The following is a 24,584-nucleotide window of genomic DNA, read 5'->3' on the forward strand; positions in this document are numbered from 1 at the left end:
CTGAAAATTTGAAAAATGCAATTCACTAAACCTACTGTGTTAGCTGGATTGTGCACAATCAGAGTGGACAATTTAATGAACTTCATCTCAGTGCAGTTTAAGACAATTGGTCCCTGAGTAATTCAACAAACTCCTGCATAGAATAAACAGAAATATAATAGTTCATGCCTATTTCCCTGGAACAATAGAGCAGCTAATATCTAGTTGTGAATGAAGATTGAAGGAATGGATGGAAATGCTGGAAACACAGGAGTGAAACAGTTAATGCTTTAGTTTGTTGACTTATCGTCAGAACTGGATAAAATCAGAGATGCAACAGATTTTAAGTCAGTACAAAGGCAGAGAATGGGAGGATTAGGGAAAAACAAAAGCGAAGGTCTGTGAGAAGACAGAAGCATGGAAAGTTAAGGCCCAGATTTTTTCTCCATCATGTACAAAAATAGCATAACTATCCAGAAAAACGCAAGCCCCACAGTAAGTATGTTTTGTGCAAACACATTGTACAGAGGAAGCTGGCCTTCAAATCATCAGTGACCCCAATCCTTTTTGGCAGCCAAGATGCGTAAAACACTAAATGTGCAGATTAGATATGGTAAGGAGAAATTTACTAAGAGTAGGCCTAAACTTTGTCAATCTGTGGATAGCCAGGGTAGCCTTTTGTAAACCTATCTTGAGTTAAGGTATCTTAATGCATCTAGTCCTAGTATACATATGAAGAGGTTAATGCCCTTTAGTGGATATCGGGTGTTCTTTGGGAGAGATTGATTCCTTCTGGATTGTTAAAAGTAGGCATAACGTAATAACTTAAATTCATTATAGTCAAACTCATTGGAACTGTCAACTCACCTGTCAAAAGGAAGGATTATTCTGGTGTAAGAGGTACCTTTGAGCCAGAAGGTCTGGGTTCAAGTCCTACCTGCAATGAAAGTGTGTCATAACATGTCAGAACAGCTTGGTTTTAGAAAAGTACTTCCTTCCTGTTAAGAGAACCTGTCAAGCAGCTGTCCAAAGTGTCAAAGTATTTGAACATCTTGCCCTTTAAATATTTTTTTTAAATGTCAGGAGTGTTTGACAAAATGTTGATTGCTAGTTCATGCTGTCCATTAGCATATGCCTGAGGGTATTTGCTATTGGATTGCAGCTGTATTCAAACGTTCAATATCTCGGAGGTGTAGAAGGCATTAGGACCGCAGAGGATGGGTAGAATGTCATGGGTTGTCATGGATGTAATGAGGGGTATGGGGTTGGGCGGAAGGGTGTAAATTGGCTGAGAAGGTATGAGGAAGCAGGCATTGGCATGATTAGTGCTCAAGGGAATGGGTCTGAGGAGTGAGCACTGGAGGAGTTTTTGTTGTTTCCAATAAACATTGATACAATGCTGGTGGACTAAACCAGGTCTTCCATCCGGCTGACTTCCATACCCAGCAGGGTTTACTTTCATATTGGAATTGCTCGGCCTCTCTCCCAGAGAACCCAGAAACCCCACAATGAATAGGCCACTCTTTCCCAGATTGTTTTAGTTTGCTGCTGGTCAGGAGTGGGACCAAAAACAATATGGGAAATGGAATGGTCGTTAGTCAACGTGGTAGAAAGTAGCTATAAAGGAAAATCTATAGCGAGCAATAATCTGGAAGTTACCTCAGTAAAAGAGTTATGACCTTATAACATCACATCCTGACCCCAGCATGCTTGCATGAAGTAAAACTCCTGGAAGCCTGTGTCAATGGCATATTCCTGTCATTGCCTGAAAGATAGGCCAAGACTTTGGATGTCATTCATGTTATTGTGTCTTTGAAAAGGAACTTTAAAGCTCTAAAATAAAACCAAGTACTGTGTCTGCTGGAGATGTAGAAGAAAAAAAGTTCCAGAAAAGCTCAGCAGGTCTGGGAGAGTCTGAGGAGAGAAAATTGGAGTTAACGTTCTGAAGAAGTCATTTTGATTTTGAAACATGACCCCTGTTTCTCTCCCCACAGGTGCTGTCAGACCTGCTGAGTTTTTCCAGCACTTTCTTTAGTTACTTTTAAAGTTTATGAACTTGGAAAGGAATTCTGCAATTCTTACTTTATACTAGCTGAATCTGCCTGAGCCTGAACTTCAAAGGACAATAACTTTTTGGACTTCAGCAATCGCGTGAGTTAATATCTCTCCTTTTGGTTTCAGTATTCATAGCCAGATGCTGTAAGACGAACTTGACATAGATTTTCATTCTGTAGTGACTGGCCAGGTCACTTACTCTCTGTGATTGTAACAGGAACATTTCTTTAACAATTTGTTTAATGCTTTATTTCCAGGCACAGACAAAGTATTATACTGTTGGTGATTTATACTGTGACTCTTATTTAGTCTGGCCAAAAGAAATCCAATTTTATATGACTTCTTTGTTTAAGAAACCACTTCAGTCAGTCTTATTTAAACTTTCTTCAGTCCATTTCTACCAGTTGGGAATCCTTTGAGCAGGTCCCTACCTTCCAAATTCAGCTTGACTAAACTGTGGTAATATTCTATCAAATTAGTTCATGTCTAATCTGAAGCAATCCATTCTCGTTAATTTTCAAGGTCTGTTAACACACTTCAAACACAGATGTTTCATCATTGTACACTGTGACTTTGTTTAACTTGACAGCACTGTCTGGATAAACACAATTGCGACAGAATGCGACAGTTCAACACATCAATAAACAATTGCTTCCTCATTCTAAGGTTGTAATGGATCCCCAAGTCTTTTCCCTGGGGTCGGGGAGTCCAGAACTAGAGGGCAGAGGTTTAGGGTGAGAGGGGAAAGATATAAAACTGACCTAAGGGGCAACTTTTTCACGCAGAGGGTGGTGCGTGTATGGAATGAGCTGCCAGAGGAAGTGGTGGAGGCTGGTACAATTGCAACATTTAAAAGGTTTTTGGATAGGTATATGAATAGGAAGGGTTTGGAGGGATATGGGCCAGGTGCTGGCAGATGGGACTAGATTGGGTTGGGATATCTGGTCGGCATGGACGGGTTGGACCGAAGGGTCTGTTTCCATGCTGTACATCTCTATGACTCTATCTAGCTGATATCAGTCTGTCAAAACATAAGTTGAGAGTCAGTGTACATTTTTTTTTAAAGTAGATCCATTACAATCTTAGAATGAGGAAGTAATTGTTATTGCTGTACAATAGGTTTATTGCTGTACAATAAGCCTAGGTGTCTCATTGGCTGAAATGGAATTCACCTGAGATGGGTATGAAACACTTTTGTTTTAGTGTCAATTGGGACATTGACACACCAACATTTCCACAATACCAAGTCAGGTAAAGGGAAGAGATTCAAAATGGTAGAGACTGTGCCATTGTAATGTAATAGTAGTTCCAGAGTTTTAAATATGATATCCCACTTTTGTTCTTTCTACAACCATTTGAAACATACTTTAACCTAATTTCTACAATGATGATCCATCATAATTTTAAGGTATCCTTTATTTAGTTCTATGCAGTTCGGGTATGAAGATGCACAACCATAAGTTGGCTTCAGTCCTTCAGAACAAACTGAAGATGCAAAATGCATTGATCCATTACAAACCTGTTTATACTTGCTGCTGGAAGTCTAGAATCCCATTGCAGACCAGATTAAGTTTGTCCTCTGTATTCAAATAATGCCATTTCAAGTAAAAGCAAAAATAAATGAAAGACCGTGTCTACCAAAACTAGATAATTTGCAGGAACATTAAAAGAAATTGCTTTTGCTAGCCAATTACAATAGCGCTTGAGTTCTGACTTTCTGCTACAACTGATACAATTTTTTCCAGTTACCAGAGACGTGGGTCATACTGACTTGAATTTAGTTAGAGAGAATAAACTGTTAATACAAAGTGCTTGCAAAAGGCCAGCCTTACATACAAGGGAATCTTGGAGGACAGATTCTGGAGACTATTCATTGTCAAAATTACTGAGAAAGATGGTAATGACATAGAATACAAAAATAGGAGGAGGCCATTTAGTCTGTCAAGCAATTATAGATTAGATTCCCTGCAGTGTGGAAACAGACCCTTTGGCCCAAACAGTCACACTGACCCTCCGAAGAGTAACCCACACAGATCCATTTCCCTCTGACTAATGCACCTTGCACTATGGGCAATTTAGCATGGCCAATTCACCTAACCTACACATCTTTGGACTGTGGGAGGAAACCCATGCAGACATAGGGAGAATGTGCAAACTCCACGCAGACAGTTGCCCGAGGCTGGAATCGAACCTGGGACCCTGGTGCTGTGAGGCAGCAGTGCTAACACTGAGCCACCGTGCCACCCTAAATTATCTACCCCAGTGCTAATCTCCCATGTTATCTCTATATCCCTTGATGTTATTCATCAACAAAATTCTATCAGTTTCTGCGTTGAACAGTGATTGAGCTTCCATTACACGCTGAATAAAGAAATTTTTCCTCATCTAAGTCTTTAGTGTTCTACCACTGAGATTATGTTCCCCTGGTTGTAGACTCACGCGCCAGAGAGGCATCTTATTTATGTCCATCCTGTCACACACTTTAAGAATTTTGGAAGTTTCAATTAAGTCAGCCTTTACACTTCAAAACTGTCGTGAATACAAACCCATTCTCCTCGATCTCTTGTATAACAGGAATTAATTGATCGCATTTCTTCTATAGCAAGTATATCCTTTGATAAGGGGAGATGTCTGGACACAGTATTCCAGGTGAAAAGTCACCAACTCTGTATACAACTGCAACAAAATCTCTTTATTCCCCTTGTGATGAAGATCAACATACCATTTGTCATGCTAATTACTTGCTGAACCAACATGCAAGTAATTAGTGTCTCATGAACAAGGATGCATAGAATACAGGGTACTCGTATTTCAGAACTTTTCACCATTTAATGAATGTTCTGCCTTTCTGTTTTTTCCTATCCAAATTAATTACTTTACACTTATTCACATTATATTCCATAGCCCTTTCTCCTAAGCTATTTTTTGTGTTTTTTAAGCTACATCCTCCTTGTGTCATGTCTTCCTTGGTGTCATCAGCAAATTTGAAAACGTTACTATTAGTCCTCACATTCAAATCATCTCTATAGATTGTGAACAGCTTTGGACCTAGCACTTATCCTTATGGAACTTGTCCTTTCTGTCTGTTAATTTATCCTCAATCCATTCTAATATTGTAATAGCCACAAACACCACCACCATTTCCATGTATTCTAGTGTTATTTATTAATTTCCTATTTGCACCTTATCAAAAGCTTTCTGAAAATCCAAATGCACAGACTCACTGGTTCTCCTTTATTAATGTTGCAAGTAATCTCCTCAAAAAGCAGTACTCAAACATGATTTCCCTTTCATAAATCCATGTTGACTTTGTGCAATTTTACCATTCTTTCTAAAATGTCCAGTTATCATATCCTTTGAATTGATTCTAACATTTTCCCTGTGACTGACATCAACCTTAATTGGTTGGTAGTTCTCCACTGTCCTTTTTCTCCTCTCCCTGCCCCCACATCTCCTGTTCCCTCCATCTATATTGTAAATATATACATACTAGGAGAAATAAGCCATTGATTTTTGTTTCTTTCATCCCCCACACAAGGGCTGTGCATTTATGCTTTGATTATTAAATATGCTGCAGACTCTGACAACAAATAGCAATTAGTTAATGGCTTGCAGAACTTGCTGTTGCTGTTAATTCTGCACACCACCACTCACTTCCCCAAGGTCACAAGACTTTTCAGAGTAATGGATGGATAAAAGTTGTGGCTATCCTCTGCCCTTTCCTTTTGTCATTTTTGATACTTTTTCAAAAAATGATTTTACGACACTAAATATGCAAAAGATTGTTTTGCACGTATGATTAGTTTTTTAATTGCCCTTAATGTAAAGAACTCTATATTGTGATTTGTAGATGTGAAACAGGAAGGGATATTAGACTTGAAAATAAATATTGTTGAAAAATACCTATTTTGTTGAAACTTAAGCACAAATATTCATGGCTTCCTGGAGTGATAGACTGGTGAATAGACTAGCAATGTCCTTGATTCCTAGTTGAGAAACTGGACAGGGTCTATTGCATACCTCAAACCTTCATTCACTGGCCAGTATACATACTGAAATTCCTATAGAGTCATGTGCGGTAAGATTAGCATTATTGGTAAACTCATAAATAGGAATGAAGCAATTTATCAGTGTGTGGGTTTGAGGATGAAATTGGATACATCAGAGTTGTCCTGTAGGATAACGGCTACTGTGATCAGATAATTTCTCACTGTATATCATGCAAAATCAATCAAGGGCCTGAGGCCATCATTTTAATTTAGGGAAATGCCCAGTCAACCTCAGACTACCATGGAAAGGTAAAGTATCTCAAATATTTAGCAATAGATGTAGCTAGGTGTTTTACACTGCTACTACCTGTGTGGGTTCTCACCATGAACAGAATGTTGCTGGACACGTAAAAACAAACTGCATCTTTCACACAAATGAGCCATGTGGTATATGAATTTCAGTGCCGGTGTGTTGCTAGGTTATGTTGCTTATACGTCCCAAAGATTGGTGCATCTATATAAACAACATAGCCATTCACAACAAGCATGATAGTCACCGCATTCAATCAGTTTGAGATTGCAATGTTTACAGCAGTGTCCAACATTAGATGTGTGATCATGCTTCTCCTTTCACAAGGTTATATTGTTCTTGGATTTTTTTCAGAGGGATCGTAAAGACAGGGCTTCCATTTTAACTGCATTTATCTACTTGAAGAAGCATTTAAGTTTATTTTTAAAACTTGCGCAATGAAAGGGGAGTACCCAGTTCTCCCAGCTCAGCCTTACTCTGGTTTGGTTTGGCTTACTTTTAGCAAGCCGTCAGTTTTTTGAGGTTGCTGGTCAAAGAAACAGTTACATAGAAGAGGGTGTTCTACGCTGAATCTCTCGGCCGTCTCTCTCTCTCTCTCTCTCTCTCTTTCTCCTGTAAAACCCTGTGTTTGATTTTGCCAAGGGGTGTTTATGGGGATTGTTGCAGGAATTTGAAACAGCATCATTCAGTCCGGATGGTCTGTTGGGTTTTCGGATAGGTTAAATTATTCTGGATTCTGTTCTCTTTTGTTTGTGTTTCATTCAGTACTCTGCAAATAAATTCTGTTTTGTTTAAAACCGAGGGGTTTTGACCAACTGCATCACTCCTGGAATATCCACCTCACACCTGCTCAAAACAAGCAGAAAATTTCAGGTCTGGGCTCCCTTCTTGAAATGTTTTAAGGATCTGGCCTGGTCCATAACAGATAAGATACACAATTGGATAATATTTGTTGCATGCACTTGAATGTGTGAAAACTTATGCTGGCAACCAATTCATGATTGTTTGTCACTCTTGCATCATAGTACACTTGCAATTATTGAGGTTACATAGACAAATATATTAAGTCCTCTTTTACATAAACTGTGCATGCTTCAGTACATCAAATAAGTGATAGCCATTCTCTCTCCGCAATGCCTGGAACAATCAGAGTCAACCTGCCTTGTTTAGAATTTTAACAAAGCTTAGCAGCTCACTGTCATTCATCATTAACCCATTGCAACATCTCTACCATCAGAATCCACTTGTCAACTAATCAGGACAATAATTTCATACAGTATGATGTTATTTTCCCTGTAATTTGGTATTTCTTGTGAATTGCCCTGAGCAGCACAAGACAAACAGCTTCTACAAAGCAATTTTTTTCTGCAGTACAACCAAGCAACTATTAGGAGACTTGAAGGTGCTGTTCTACCAACATTACTTCCAAAAGTTGAATACCATCCTCCAATCCATGCAGTTACCTTCTAGGGCCGAACAACTTAACCTTCATGTTCTTCAAAGATTTGTCACAGTGATGTGACTAAGCATCTTTAACCTGTTAAACTTGTAGGAGCTGAACTTAATAAAGTTCAGGTCTCATTTAAAATTCAAATCCTAAGTTGACCCACATGACCTGTGGGTGAGCAAGAAAGACATTTTGACTATCATGAAGTATAACTTCATCCCACCCATTACCTCATTAACGAAGAGTTAATTATTAATAATTAATCAATTAAAAACAATAATGTAATACAAAGAAACAAGTAATGTTCACTTTTGGAACATACAGAAGTCTCTGAAAAAGCATAAACAGTATCCAAGTCATTCTGTGCTCCAAACATCAAAGGAACATGAAAGAAAATACTGGAAGCACTCAGGAGGTAGATCAGTATTTGTGGGGAGAAGAATTGAGTTTTAATATTTTAGGGTGATGAACTTTCATGAGAATTGGATGATCATGCTTCTCTCTCCACAGACATGTCCTGTTGTGTTTTTTCATTATTTTCTATTTTTATTCTTCCTGCTTTCCAGTTATATTTGGTTTAGTTTTTTGAAGAATATATATTTGTTAAAAATTGTTTGCCATTTTGTTTTGTTGATACATTGCCCGATGTGATTGAACTAAGTGCAAATAAACCATAACTATTGCAATAATTAGATGCAGATGATCAAAGATTCATATGTAACTCCATCACGTTTAAACACAGATGAAGAAGAAAAGAGATTGACATAAACTTGCCCGAACAGTTATTTGACTTGTTAGACAGGATTATTTTCCACCTGGCCTATTCCCTCTTGCTTCATATTAAATTTGTATCCCACTGCTTATTCAATGAGTATTTTGCACATTTTCCATGGAATGTTTCAGTTCTACAAAATAAGTTCAGACCTTGGCTAATGGAATATGCTTTGTAATTTACCTTTAGTTTGAAGTTTCTTTTACTGATAGTTATGTTATGAAGTTTTGTTGGTCACTTCAAAAATTCCCTTTATCCTTTCAAAATAGGCCATTTTGCAACTGAGCAAGATTGAGCTTGTCAAACGACTATTTTTGTTGTCCTGTACACAAGCATGGAATGCTTTCAGATATTTCTGTCCCTTGCTAATTGTGGAGACTAAAATTGTGTTCAGTGCATTGTCTATGATCAGGCAGATTGTACTTGTACTATGCTACACTTGATTCTTAAGATAGAACTGATCAACTGTCACAAATTTTAACTTAGTCGGCTTCATCATGGTTTCCCATTGTTTGAATTCAGTGGTCACATATATTGGTACTCATTTTATGTCAGTCTTAGAAAACTGATGATTTTTGTAATTGTTGAAAGACAGTTAATTTGAATTTTTGCAAGCATTTTGGACAATGCTATGTCAATGATGTTTTCTATGAGACAGCTAGTGTGGAACATGTGTTCATTGCTACTTGCTACATCATCTACATTAGACTCCGGTTTATTGATCACTTCATGTGTATGCCTCTGGTGGGATGCCAGATGGTCTTTACTGTAGTTTGAAAGTACAGCTTGTGTTGATGCATGGCTCTCCGTAGCCATAACAGTCCTTCCTCAAGTGCACTCCCTTTGCCATGGTCTTCTCTGCCACCTGCCTTGCACAATTGATTGAAAGCTGAGCTTTCCTTGGTGTAGGTGCAAGACCACACCTACAACATAACTTTTTATTTTTTATATGTTCAATAATTCTGTCAACTCTCAAGTTTTTATTTGGGATTGTGATGATTAATTCATGCTTGCGTTCATCCTTCAATAGCTCATGAACACTAAAAGTTTATATTTTCTCTGTCAAACCTTGCTGTAAAGTTCCATGGAAGTGGATTTGATCACCAGTTTAACAATTCTGTTCATGACATCGTCTCCGGCTTCCAAAGACTTCTGCCGAAATGACATGAAATTGACTTCATGAATACAGAAGTTTAATCTGACTCTGACTTAGAAAACCATCTTTTGTGGATCTTTTTGTTATTCAGCTTTTAAACCTGACATGACTAATTATATAGACCTGTGTTTCCAATTTCTAAAGGATTTCTGTATCAGGTGCACAGGTTGACCACCCTCTGCACCCCTTTATTTTGGACCCACTGGCCTGGAGAAACATCACTCCTGCATCCAGACTGCCCAGCCCTGTCAGAATGTTATGTATTTCAATAAAATCCCTCTCATTAGTCAAACAGAATGATTTAAGACATGTATTCGAGCTGAAGATCAACCTGCTTGCTGACTGCTCATGATATGTCTCAACAGCGCAAAGCTTTCTGCTGCAACTCAGATATTATTTTAATGATTATGTGACAATTAATTACCCAATAAAGAGTGATTAACTCTGTGTGTTTGTTCATTTAAAACCTGAAAGCACTTTATAAGTTATGAAGCAGGCATGACATTGAAGCAACTAATTTGCACGGATACAGCTTGCAAACACAAAGTAAACTAACCATCAGGAAGTGGACTATAGCCTGATGTTGTGTGATTTTTAAATTTAACCATCAGGAAGCATTGTGAACTTCTATACATACAGCACATGGAGTCTTTAAAGGCGAACTCTCTTAAAAGCGAGGTACCATATAATTCTTTGGTATTCATCATGATGTAAAGATAAGCCTGTTTGTCTTTAACAAAGAGCATTCAACAAACACAAATATCAATTTCATACGATGTCCATTTATGCACACTACCTCAGGAGTGATCACAATGATCCTGGGAGAAGTTGCGGCTCTCAGCTCTCCTAGGTTTCTGCTGATATTCTGATCTGCATGACTTATTGCCAACAGGCGAAATATTTTATATTTTTTTAAGTTTCATAAAATTAAACCACCTGTATTATTGCACACTGGAAAGAAATTTTCAAATTATGTTCTTTGTTTGAAAGTTCCCATTTGTATTTTGATTTTCATTTCCAAACATAGTGAAAGAGGAAGAAAGCAAGTTATAAAACGGGATCACACTACATTATTCATACCTTGTGGTTCTCCATGTGTTAGTGTTAAGGATAATCCATTCAATAAAAATTCATTATGTGACACAGTTTGAGTGCTAATGAAATGCATGAAATCAAATTGCATGCAGGAGTATATGTAGGAAAAACTCCAGTTGCAGAGCAACTTTATTTGCTTTATTTAATATAACTATTTAAATGCTTTAACTCTTATCCACCTATAATGCATGTTTATTCAAAGTGTGTGTCAAGAGTTAGAGGTCTTTGGGCTTGTCTTAGAACCTGCAAAGAACAATTTTTAAATTAAAATATCTGCATTAAAATCTAAGTTGAGCATGCATAAAACGCAAAACCTGAAATGATAACATGATCAAACTTCTAGCAATGGTAGTTAATAGTAAACCGAGCACTTGATAACAAGATTTGATTACAAAGTGTTCCACTGGAAATTTAAATGCAAAAACATTATTTCATAATGGGAAAGAAGTGGATTGCATTTTTTAGTTTTTGATTTGCAATTAAGTTAGCTGTAACAATTGCTATATTTTGCCAGCAGTGAATTTGATGGAAACTTTAAAAAAAAACCTTTTATTGTTTTCCAGATAACTTTTAGCTCTGAAGGGATTTTCAGGAACCAGTTTGATATTGGTTTTGTCAGTGGTTTGCTTGATTTGAGCCTGTGCTCAATGTCACACTATAAGTACATCGACTATAGGCAGGGAAGCACGAGGCAACATTTGAGAGTCCCAGATAGAAATATAATGATAGTAGTTAGGCCCTCAGCAGGAAATGGAGCTCACTCACGCTGAAAATGTGATCAGATGGTCAAGATAAATTAGGGCTCGCAATATAGGCAGGATTTTGAAGCAACCTCTGATTTTTTTTTCTGTAGGTCTGAATCTTGAATTTGTACACACATGAAAAACAGACTTAAGGAAGTGTTCCTTCTGCCGATTTTCCCATAACTTTAGGCGTATGCCTTTATAAAACTCTCAAGGAAAAGCTGCAAGGGATTCTGTGGAAGAAACTTGTCTGTGTTGCTGTCTGGCAAAGAGTAAAGACTGTGCTGAGAATCAAACCTGGTTTATAAAGTTCTCAGCAGTGCTTTTAGATCTTTGAAGCCTCTATTTAATTGTAACCTGCAGCTTATTTCAAGGGCATTCTGAACTTTTATGTTTTAATGATTGCAATGGGAGCTGTTCACATAAGTAGATATCTGCAGCATGCTCCCTGCTAGTTGGACTAAGTCCGTTTAAGTCAGGTCATGAAAAGTAGATATGATGTGAATAGCACAAATAGACTGGTCATTGCAGTATAAATGCACCATAAAAGATTTTCAATTCTGACATACAGTACGAACAGTAATCCATTTTTTCCATATATAAATGCACCTCATCGTTTAAAGGAAATTAATAATTTTCAGATCAGCGTTGAAAAAATATTTTTCTTCTAAGTGGCACTAATGAGCTATTTTATCAATTAGCGTTATATTAGTCTTGGTATCTGATGGATGTTTTGAGTATTTCAATACAAAACAGTCTGCTATTGTAAATCAATGCAGCTCTTGTGACTCTGCCAGAAGGTTTCAAGAAAAAGGATGGAGGAAAAGCAATTCCTCTAGCTGATCACCAACCAGGATTGTGATTATTGAGCAATTAACTCACGCCTTCCCAACAGGTAGAAAATGGGGTTGACTGAATTCAAATAATTGTTAGGATATTTTCACGGCGAGGCAATGACTGTAAATCAGAGACCCAGGTAATGATCTGGAGACCGGAGTTGGAATCCTGCTATGGCAGATGATGGAATTTGAACTCAGTAAAATCTGGAATTAAGAGACCAATGATGACCGTGAATCCATTGTCAATTGTTGGAAAAACCCATCTGGTTCACTAATGTCCTTCAGGAAAGGAACCTGCCATCCTTACCTGGTTCTGGCCTAAATGTGACTCCAGACCCACAGCAATGTGGTTGACTCTTAACTGGCTTCTGGGCAATTAGGGATAGGCAATAAATGCTGGCTTAGCCAGAGACGCCCTCAATCAGTGAATGAATTTTTAAAAATGAATTACTTGGTATTTTATTTGGAAGTAGTGATAATGAAAGCAAGTGCTTTAGGTAAAGGAGATGTATGTATTTCATATGGAATTCAGTTGGTTTGTTCATTACTCACAAGAGTTTAATCATGCATGTCCAGTTCTCTTGATGGCTTGGCTTGTAGATCGATTTTTATTCTTGATTTGGTTTGTTTTTTCTCTTTTCCATGTAGTATTGTGACTGTTATTCATTGCACAGGTAGTTACACCCTCATCCTAGTGGCTCACTGGCAAGTACTGCTGCCTCATGGCGCCAGGTACCTGGGTTCAATTCTAGGCTTGGTGATCGTCTGTGTGGAGTTTACACGTTCTCCTTGTGTCTGCGTGGGTTTCCTCAGAGTACTCAGAATTCAAAGACATGGCGGTTAGGTGGATTGGCTATGCTAAATTGCTCATAATCTCCAGAGGTGCAAACTAGGTGAATTAGCCATGGGAAATGTAGGGTTACAGGAATGGGATATGGCCCTGAGACTTGGGGGAATGCTCTTTGGAGGATCATTATGGACTCATAGTCCAAATGGCCTGCTTCCACACTGTAGGGATTCTATGATTCTCAAGGTGACTTAAGCTGCTGATTGCTCTTATAATGGTTTATGAGTGCTCTGATTTTCCTCACACTCTCTTAATTTGTAGTTATCACAATCATTTTATTGTGGGATATGGATAGCACTTGGGAGGTCATCCTAAACAGGCTAAAATCAGATAATTGCTTGTGGTCACAATGGTAAAGGGTTCTTGGGGTGTATTAAGTATTGTTGTGATACTCAGTACATTGCATGTACTGCCAGGTTGGAAGCAGTACATCTTAGTTATGGATAATCGAACTATTCCAAATAATTGAACAGATGTGGGAAGAACTCTTTTTGAGAAATAACAAATGTAAGTAATATCCAGGGCTAGGTGATGGTGAAGACAAAGTTATGGAATAAACTTAGCTTCAATAAAATGAATGACAGCCCAGCACTGATTAATTGGATAGAGTTTTGACGGTGAAGCAGCATTGGGGATGTTCAAATACATAGTAATTAAGATCCAAGCTAGATCCGTTCTTTATAGGAGGAGTTGGATGCAATAAAGACTGAGCCAATAAAGAGACGAGAGTAAAAATAAAGTTTTAAAAAGTACATAATTTTAGGTATCTTAATAGTGAAGAATATGTTTGGGGAAAAAAAAGCTGAATAGAAGTGAGGCTATGAAGGCTGAGAGGGAGTATGAAGTCTGCCAACAAGGGCAAAAACAAGGATATTCATGATTGGGTGGGGTCACTTGGGTCAGAGGGATAGGATTTTGAGCTTGAGCATGAAAGTGAAGAGGATTAATAAATATTTCCTTTCAGTTTCTGCAAAAGAGGTTGAGAATGGCATTTAGAATATGTTGAGAGGGATGGGAACAATCCACTTGTGGAGATAATTATGCAAAAGAAAGCACATAAACTACCTAATGGAACTAAAACTGGAAAGGTCACAGGCTCATGTTCTATACATTGCAGGCTGCTGTCAAAAATTGTAATGACAATACAGAGATATTACCCATAGAGAAATGTGCATTAATCAGGGGCATTCAGTGCAGATTTGGAAATGGCATATACATGATTAGATAATATCATCCTACATGACAACAGTGACGTTATAGCACAAGTATCCTTCAAGTAGATCAGATATGTGCTATGAGGGTTCTTGAATGCTGGAATCTATTGAATCCAGCTGTCTGTGGGCATGGAGTGCATGTGGCAGCACCAATAGTGTGTGCACTGAGATGTTGGTGTCCCACACAAATGTCTTCCCATGTAAGTCACAAGCTGAACCAGTTAGGAGCTCACTCTGATTTTCTTGCAGAGTCTTCCTGACATTGAACTTGTTTGGCAAGTTTGGTAAGATGGGAGGCTGAATTGAAGTGAGGTGAGTTGAGCTGTTAATAAGGCGTTTCATGTGCAATAATCACCATCAGTTGGCAATGCACCACTGCCTAGCAAGATTCTTATCACAACTTTTGTAAAAACAGAAAAGGTGATGCAGATTTTTCCTGACATTGAAATTGGCCTTGATGTACTTGTCTGATTCTGACACACATTTTGCCATTATCCACATTGCTCAGATCCCATTGTGTGCTTCCTGCTTGGTTTAGATGGATAGAAAGTCTGTGCTTGGGTTCTACTCAGCCCAATTGTAACTAGATTCTTTCCTTCAGTAATAATCAATAATTTGGCATGATAATGTGAAATAATAAAGCATGAATTTAATAATTCTGCAGGTTTAATGTTAACTACAGATGAAAAACATGCTACCTCACATTTCTACTTCTCACTGCAAAGCTGCAATATTTGAATAATTCTAAAGCTTCTTAATCATAAACACTATCAGCATCACTGAGTCACATTTATGATATTGTGAATTTGTAATGTCTTACTTCATAATTATATTTGGTTCATGTGTTGCTCCCTTAATTTCCTTAGCCTTTTTGAATTTGTTAATATGAGTGTAATCTCTCAGGCGCAATGAAATAGCAAGTAATTGTTCAAAAATAGCAAAGATATACAAAGGACAGGGTAATGTGAAAATAGCTTGCTCCTGCAGCTCACGTTTAGCAGCTCCACAGCTAGTGCTTGGAGTGAAGATTTGATAATGATGCAGGTCGGTTGGCCAATTTTGGCTTTTCAATGCAAAAAGTACCTTCCGTCCCCTGTCTACTGCAGAAAACTGATTCTTATCTTTTTCTAGAATTTAAAGTCCATTACTCTTATCTCATATAGGATTATTTTTTGACCCTTCTGAGAGTCTTTGTCAGGGTTTTAGAGACACTGCTATGTGTTTGTGACAAGAACAGTACTACAGATGCAGTTTTTTTCCTTGACTTTTTTCCAGCTTGTGCTCCATGTTTTGGCTCAATAGTTCAGTATTGTATTTGCTTTATTGATTCTCAAGATAATCCATCCCATTATTTTACCTATACTGATGTGACATTGATAAATTTGCAGTGGCCCAGATCTATTCTGTTGACTTGTGAAAATGTTCACAGTATTAGGGCATTTTCAATTTAACTAGACCTTCACAAGATTCATCAACTCTCACATAACATCATAAATCAATATATTTGGTCTTCTCTTACCCTAGCATAAATGGAATCTATCCCTGGCTGGTTTAGATAGTTTCAGTAGCATTTTTAGCTAGCTTATCCGTTTTATGTTGGAGTTATTTATTCTACTTGGATGATGTCCGATTTGGAGAGTGTGCGCTGAATATCTTCTCCAGTGAGTGTTGATGATAATTAATTGGACCCTCAATCAGCGTTGAGGGAGTTAATGGGATGGATTCCTCTGATTTTTTTCTCATTACTGTATTAATGAGTGAATAAACCGATATGCTTTTACTGTAATAATACATTTTCAGAAATAACAGTGGAGAATTGCAGCTGAAAACATAAAATATTCATGTTCTACAATTTAATTTTAGGATCATACTGCATTGGATGTTTTCTGTTCACTGTTCACCTTCACTTTCAGTCCTGTTTACATTCTTATACAATTCGTACCTTTTTTTTGCGAAGCTTGTTATTGTGTTAGCATTGTGAAACAAGGGAAATGGAACTAATTGAATACTTCTTTAAAAGACTTAGCACAGGCAGACTGCATTGAATGGCCTCCTTATTTGTTTTACAAGTTCTATGATTAAAGATTTTTTACATTATTATGATTGATAATCAAGCCTCAATATCTTCAACTACACTTTAACACATTTTCAGATGTTTCTATTGACACCATTTTCCCACTTGCATTTCTTCTTTGGGAACTGTATATCTTATATTTGTTTCTGTTTTGAAGAATCATTTGGTATCATGACTTTTTAGTGTCAGATTCTGTATTTGAATTATCTCTGAATCATGGATGTTCAATAATTGGCCTTTAAAAATATACCACTGCATATTTACATTATCATTGAGGAAACACATACTCTGGTTTTGCTTCATACTCTCAGTAATATTCTACTATTAACATCATTTGAATATATTCATGGATTCGACAGAAGAAACATCTGTGTCTTAATCCTGTTTCCTTCTCTCTCTTGATATCATATATTTTGTCTCTGTCTTGGTTTTCTCTGTCATTGCCTTCATGGAGTTGTAAAATGATACAGCATTGAGGTTGTCATTTGGCCCATAATGCCCACCCTACCTGATTGGTCGAGTGATCTAATTAGTCCTCCTCCACTGTTCTTCTCGGTAGTCCTGCATTTTTTTTCTCCATTAAATATTTATCGACTTTTATTTTGACAGGTTTTGTGAATCTGCTTCTACCATCCTTTCAGGCAATGCATTCCAGATCAATGGGTAAATGCGAAGGTATTAAATTTTTGATAAAGCGAATAAGGGCAGGACTTATACAGTTAATGGTAGGGCCCTGCGTAGTGTTGTCGAACAGAGAGACCGAAGGGTTCAGGGACATAGTTCTTTGAAAATTGCATTATAGGTAGACAGGTAGTTAAGAAGACATTTAGCGTGCTTGCCTTTGTTGCTCAGACCATTGAGTATCGGAGTTGGGATGTCATGTTGAGGTTGGACAGGATGTTGTTTTACATGCAATGGGGAGATGGGATGCATTTTTCAAGGGCTACTCATTAACTTCTCCACTACTCCCTTAATGGCAGACTTTAATGGCTCGAGCTAGACTCTTTCTAAGAAAAAGTATTAAGTTGCCATTCCTGTTAATTTTGCAGTACAGTGTTTTTTCCTGAAAAGCCCTGATCAGTGTCTTGGCTACTGTGGATCACAAACTGTACAGTTGAAAACTATAATCACTTAGTCTACAAGGTAAAAACAATGACTGCAGATGCTGGAAACCAGAATCTGGATTAGTCTACTTAGTCTACAGTTAGTACTGATTCTATTTTGTTTACTTATAATTTTCATTAAAATATTTTATTGCTCTGAGAATAGCAGACTCTTTGAGTGTACATCTTAAATGACTCCTGGGACCGTAATCAAGATTGAATGGTAATTTTTGCTAACAAGATTTTACAGATTGCAACTAACAGCTAGCCTTGCATATTTAATTACTGCAGCCAATATGAAAGAAATGTTGTTGTAAAAATATCATAAGTTTTGCATGTCCTTTTTAAATCGGCAGATGTTCATTTTTGGCTTCTATGGAAAATCACAGCAGACTTGGTAGTTTTGAGGATATTTTGTATTTTTCCTGTGGTTAAGCCTAAAATGCAAATGCCACATGTGGGGAGATGGCATCTTAAGGTTCAGTTCTTAACAAAGTGCATTCTTTGTCCACTCTGAATTCCTGGATTAATTAAAAACAACAATGTGTTAACTTCTGACCAAAAGTATATGTTTCACAGTTAAGACCATAAGACATAGGAGCGGAAGTAAGGCAATTCGGCCCATTGAGTCCACTCCTCCATTCAATCATGGCTGATGGGCATTTCAACTCCACTTACCCGCATTCTCCCCGTAGCCCTTAATTCCTTGTGACATCAAGAATTTATCAATTTCTGCCTTGAAGACATTTAGCGTCCCAGCCTCCACTGCACTCTGCGGCAATGAATTCCACAGACCCACCACTCTCTGGCTGAAGAAATGTCTCCGCATTTCCGTTCTGAATTTAACCCCTCTAATTCTAAGGCTGTGTCCACGTAAACTCCACTGAATACAATCCCAGGATCCTCAGCCGTTCCTTGTATGTTAGACCTACCATTCCAGGGATCATCCTTATGAATCTCCGCTGGACACGCTCCGGTGCCAGTATGTCCTTCCTGAGGTGTGGGGACCAAAACTGGACACAGTATTCCAAATGGGGCCTAACCAGAGCTTTATAAAGTCTCAGTAGCACATCAGTGCTTTTATATTCCAACCCTCTTGAGATAATTGACAACATTGCATTCGCTTTCTTAATCACGGACTCAACCTGCATGTTTACCTTTAGAGAATCCTCAACTAGCACTCCCAGATCCCTCTGTACTTTGGCTTTACGAATTTTCTCACCGTTTAGAAAGTAGTCCATGCTTGTATTCTTTTTTCCAAAGTGCAAGACCGTGCATTTGCTCACATTGAATTCCATCAGCCATTTCCTGGACCACTCTCCCAAACTGTCTAGATCCTTCTGCAGCCTCCCCACTTCCTCAATACAACCTGCCTGTCCACCTCACTTTGTATCATCGGCAAACTTCGCTAGAATGCCCCCAGTCCCTTCATCCAGATCATTAATATATAATGTGAACAGCTGTGGCCCCAACACTGAACCCTGCGGGACACCGCATGCCACCAGCTGCCACTCCGAAAAAGAACCTTTTATCCCAACTCTCTGCCTTCTGTCAGACAGCCAATCCTCAATCCATACCAGTAGCTCACCTCGAACACCATGGGCCCTCACCTTGCTCAGCAGCATCCCGTGTGGCACCTTATCAAAGGCCTTTTGGAAGTCTAGGTAGACCACATCCACTGGGTTTCCCCAGTCTAACCTACTTGTCACCTCTTCAAAGAACTCCAACAGGTTTGTCAGGCACGACCTCCCCTTACTAAATCCATGTTGACTTGTTCTAATTCGACCCTGCTCTTCCAAGAATTTAGAAACCTCATCCTTAATGATGGATTCTAGTAAATATAGTTAAGTAAATCGTTAAGTAAATATTGTTTCAGTTTAGGTTGATTTAAAGTTAACTTCAAAGTAGGCTCAACTGCAATCTTATAAATATGACCTTTCAGCACCAATTACATAAAACCATTTGGCATCAGCACTAAAACATTGGCACGCATATAAAATTGACTATTATATGATGTTGAAATAATATGCAGTTGCGATGAAACAATCGCTTGTTTTTTGTCCTAAAACCAGCAAGTGTGTTAATACTTGGCGAGACCTGAAATGAGAATTACTCCAGAATTAGATTAAACTGCAGGGAATGCATTTTCCTTCATAAGTAACCTTTTTAACTGGTGTTATATTTGCACAGCAATTGAATTACAATACCTTACAACTAATGGCTAGCCAAAGGGGAGAAGGAATTTGCAAAAACACAATAGTATCAGCAGAGCTTTCTAAAACTTGTTGATCTAGTCTCCTTAGTTTAATTCCAGACAATATCTATATTTTGACCAAAAATAACCCCACCAAAAAAAAGTTAATTACATTACAACAATTTTATTCCATTTTCTCAGGAGATTTTGTTTTAACCTTTTTTATTCCTTGAGAGCATTTTTTTGAAAACTTCTCCATAATTTCAATTGTACTTGTTCGAACAGAGGTATCACTTCCAATGCATTCTTCATCATTGACTTTATGTTCATATTTTGTCTATCTCAAGACTCCTCTTCATTTATGCATTATCCTGACAATATCAGCAGCGTGGTGATCAATGGACTCATTTCTACCTCTCCATCCCAGCAATGACTGTAAGAGTCCTTCCACTGATTGACTGAGCCGAAGAAATCAAAACCTTCACGTCGGCAAATGTTGATAACATAAATTTGAGATGCTCACTTTGGCTCCAGGAAGTGCACACACCACCAGCATTGTTTTTGCCAACCTTCCCAGCTGCCACCTAAGGCTGAAGTCCTAAAGAAAAGATTATCTTTCTCTTCCCCATTTATATTGTTATTGCTTTGAAACTCCAGCTACGAATTCTTGCCTTCCCAATATCAATCCTTCCACTTCACAACAGTTAGTCTAAAATACCATACCCCACAATCTCGCTCTCACTAATACTTGAATTTCCATCACAGTTGAAAGTTCACTGGCTCATTTAAAAGTATTCAATTGTCTCCCCATCATTTTTTCAGCAGTTTTCTCAGACTAATGTCCCTAAGTGCCTGTTTCGTTCCTGCAGTGCTGTTTGTTTCACAACACCATTACTGTCCATTTCTCCTGTCTTCAAGCCATTCTTTTTATAATGAGCTTCTCTGCCTTGGCAACTTCTTTTCCTGCTGGTTTCAAAAATATCTTTAAGATATTTCTCTTTAGTTACACTTTGGATAATTTCAATCACAGTTTTTATCTTTTTTCTTACACAGCTCAAGTGTCTGTCCTTTATTATCACTTACACATACCTGTCTACACGAGTGTTGCACGTAAACAAGATGTCGAACCACCAACAAATTTTATACTTCAAAATATCCAGCAAAAAAAAGTGTCATAATGAAATACAATAATATTGATATTGCCATGCCCCAAAATACCTCTTATCTCCTCGAGCACAAGAAATCCCATCCACTGAAATTGTTTCCTCGAGTGGTCTCTGTTGCATACCTCCCTTTTGTGCTGGCCAGTATCAGCTGCCTAGGTCTCACTCAAGTGTTCTGTCACTAAAACCCTGTCCCTCTCAGGAATTTCTCTGTTACTACCATGACTTGGCATCTATTTTTCAAATCACTTGTCAAATATCCAATACTTTGTGTTCAATTTACTCTTTATCAATGAAAATAGTAATTATTATTAACGTTATTTGCTCAATGCTATCAACCTGTCTTCAAAATGATGGATTTTATCACATAAGTCATATGTTTATTGGCTAAAACTAGCAATGATTTTGCCTCTGAACAAAGATCTAAACAAAGGGTAAAATTCATGGTAAAGGTTGATCATACATTCAGTAAGAATAGCCAAGGTACGCTAACTATTTAGCATTAACAGTGATTCTTTATTAAAGCGTTCTGGAGAGTTAAGAAACCTAAATGCTTCAATATTATTTTTGTCTTTCTTCCATTAAACAGTTATAGAAGAATAATTCATGATTTTCTATGACCATTAATTTTCAAACATATTTTCAGCTGCCTCCTACTTTTAATTTCAAGTGTATAAAATCAATACTTAGAGCTAGTTATCCACAAGAAGTCAAAGAGTATATCTTACAACCTTTGGATATAAATGATTGTTAGGAGAAATTAAACAATATTCATAAAGACCATTCTTAATTTACAAAATGCTTGATGAAGTGAAGACATTCCATCATTTGCATCAACAAGGCATATTTTAACAATGGATTAAGCCAGTTCCTTTGATGGAAGGAAAAGTAATCAATTAATCAGTTGTAACATAAAAGACACTACTTGAATATTAAGTCAAGGAAGCAGTAATGGGAATGATAAGTTTTTCAATATTAGCAAAGTTGACAATAAGTGTTGCAGAAAATCTGAAATAGTGATTTAAAGTAGTTATTTTCATTGATTAATTATTGATAATTGCTTAGTAATGGATAATTAGCCATGAAATAATTGTTGACCAGATAACAAACAAAAACAATATTGGAATATAAAGTAACGCTACTTTGATTAGTGTCACAATTCAAGCATTTTTACATCATTGTAATTGACCAGCAAAAGTATTAAACTTTTGGCTACACTCAATTATTGTTCCTTCGTTCCACATACTGAGCATTGAAAGGCAAATGGAAGTGCACAATAGAGGAAAAGCAGACTTTTAGAAAGACAAGGAATCTCCCATGCTTTCAGTTGGGTGAAATAGAGCTATTTTCTTTTACAATATCGTTTGCATGTACAGATATCTTAAAATCTACTCGTGAATCATTTGACTGAGTAGATTTTAGAATTTTTCATTATTTTATTTCTAATGCTTGTGCGTAATATTGTAAGACAGATGCGTTGATTGAATTGTGACAATCACTGTAAATTATGAAGGGAATGTTACTTGCAGCATCATTAGGATCAGGCTCAATTTTCTGTATTCACCCCACTACAGTGGCACAGTGGTTAGCACTGCTGCCTCACAGAACCAGAGACCCGGGTTCAATTCCTGCCTCAGACGACTGTCTGTGTGGAGTTTGCTCATTCTTCCTGTGTCTGCGTGGGTTTCCTCCAGGTGCTCCGGTTTCCTCTCTCAGTCCAAAAATGTGCAGGTTAGGTGAATTGGCCATGCTAAATTGCCAGTAGCGTTAGGTGAAGGGTCTAGGTGAGTTGCACTTCTGCAGGTCAGTGTGGACTTGTTGGGCCGAAGGGCCTGTTTCCACACTGTAAGTAATCTAATCTAAGTAAGATTTAACAAACACTCCAGGTAATGCTGACCTCTATTCCAGCTCTGATTCACAAGTTGAAAATAATCAGCACTGCTGTAACAGGGAGTTGGATACAAGACATTGAATGAAGTCATTTCAAAGGGAATGCTCGCTTCGACAGACTGATAGTAATGCTGTAACTATATTTTTAAAAATGCTTTGTCTCAGTGGTCAAACTCTTATGAAAATTTTCAATGAAATGTAAAAAAATTCCCCATTACAATTACGTTGTGGACGCATCTGCTTATTAATTCTGTAAATGCAAGAACATGCATTCCATTTTTAACTTGGAGACCAAATGCATCATTTCAGAGATACCCAAACTTGAAAGGATGTAGTAATGATGTTCCTGTCAGATACTGCAGACACAGATGGCTTATGGTTTGGTACACTGCCACCAATCCTCCTTTCCACTATTTTAAATCGCCAAAATAAACAAAATTAGAGCTGATGCACTGTAGGGGTAATCAAAAGAAAACTTATTAAATTTAAATTAAAATATAGTTTTGGGGATTGATGATGTATGCTATTCCTAGATATTTTCAAGCAATCTGTTCAGACATCTTATACCACGTCAATGAAGCAGATGCAACTGGAAACTTAGCTTCCTTGCTCAGAGGCAGGGAGACTACCTCTTTGCCACGAGTGCTAATACTCATTTCTACTCTACTCTTTTTAAACAATCTTCATTTCTAAGCCAAGCTCAGAGTTGCCTTCACAGGGGGATAAACCACATTTGAATCTTAATGAGAAGATGTATTTGCCTTGGACAACAAAATGTATTTGATTGCATGATAGCAACAATTACAAGTTACAGTGACTAGTTAGGCATAATTGGGAAGTCTGTTTAGGAGCCCGGGATGATGATCCGTGGTGGCAGCAATGATTACCACATAGATGATACACTGTAACATCTCACCAAGGCTCCTCAGCAATATCTTCCACATCCAGGAATTCCATCACAAAGAAGGACAAGGGCAGGAAATGCATGTGCAATTTTCCCCCAAGCTATACATCGTCTTGTCGGAGAACTATGTCACTTCGCTGCTGGTCAAGATCTTGGCATTCCCTCATTAAAAGTACTGTAGATGGACTCGGCAAGATGGCGGCAATTCTGTAGGACTGCTGTGGACAGCTTTGCCTCACAGCCAAGGCATACCGGTGTATTTTGCTATTCCTGGCCAACTTATGTGGTGGAAATATTAGTTTAAAACTTTACAGAATACATATTTGTTAATATTTGGGAGTGGGAAGGATGCCAGAGGGAAAAGGAGCAAGCAAACAGCAGCAGGGAGGACATTGCCCTGCAGCACCTACCACACCAGAGACTGTAGCAGCAGCAGCCTCTCCTGAACCCCCCGGGGACCTGACAGACTCTCAGGAATTGGCTGCGGTGATGGAGAGACTTACCTTGAAAGTTGCGGCTGCGATTGAGGAAATCCGTGTGGAAATTCGTGCCCAGGTCCAATCTATCACATCCATGCTGCAGAAGCATGAGCAGGAGATCCAGGGCCTCGGGGAGAGGCTGGAGGAGGTGGAGGGTCGAACTAAGGCCTCAGAAGCTGCAATGGTGGATATTTGGAGATGTCTTCACCCTACCGGCAGAAACATCACCCTTTTTTCAAACCCACATAAATGTCACACGAGGATTGACCTCTTTCTGGCTCCCTCGGCCCTTCTGGATTTGATTATGGGTTGTAAAATTGGGAATATAGCT

General features: G+C 38.0%; 1 protein-coding gene across 5 annotated transcripts in view; it reads left to right on the plus strand.

Annotated features, from left to right (window-relative positions):
* Nucleotides 1–24,584, plus strand: part of dmd (dystrophin) — a 2,012,228-nt gene that overhangs the window by 1,373,134 nt on the left and 614,510 nt on the right. The gene's annotated exons all lie outside the window — the stretch shown is intronic.

This window comes from Chiloscyllium plagiosum, chromosome 12, assembly GCF_004010195.1.
Source record: "Chiloscyllium plagiosum isolate BGI_BamShark_2017 chromosome 12, ASM401019v2, whole genome shotgun sequence".
In the NCBI taxonomy this organism is placed as follows: Eukaryota; Metazoa; Chordata; class Chondrichthyes; order Orectolobiformes; family Hemiscylliidae; genus Chiloscyllium; species Chiloscyllium plagiosum.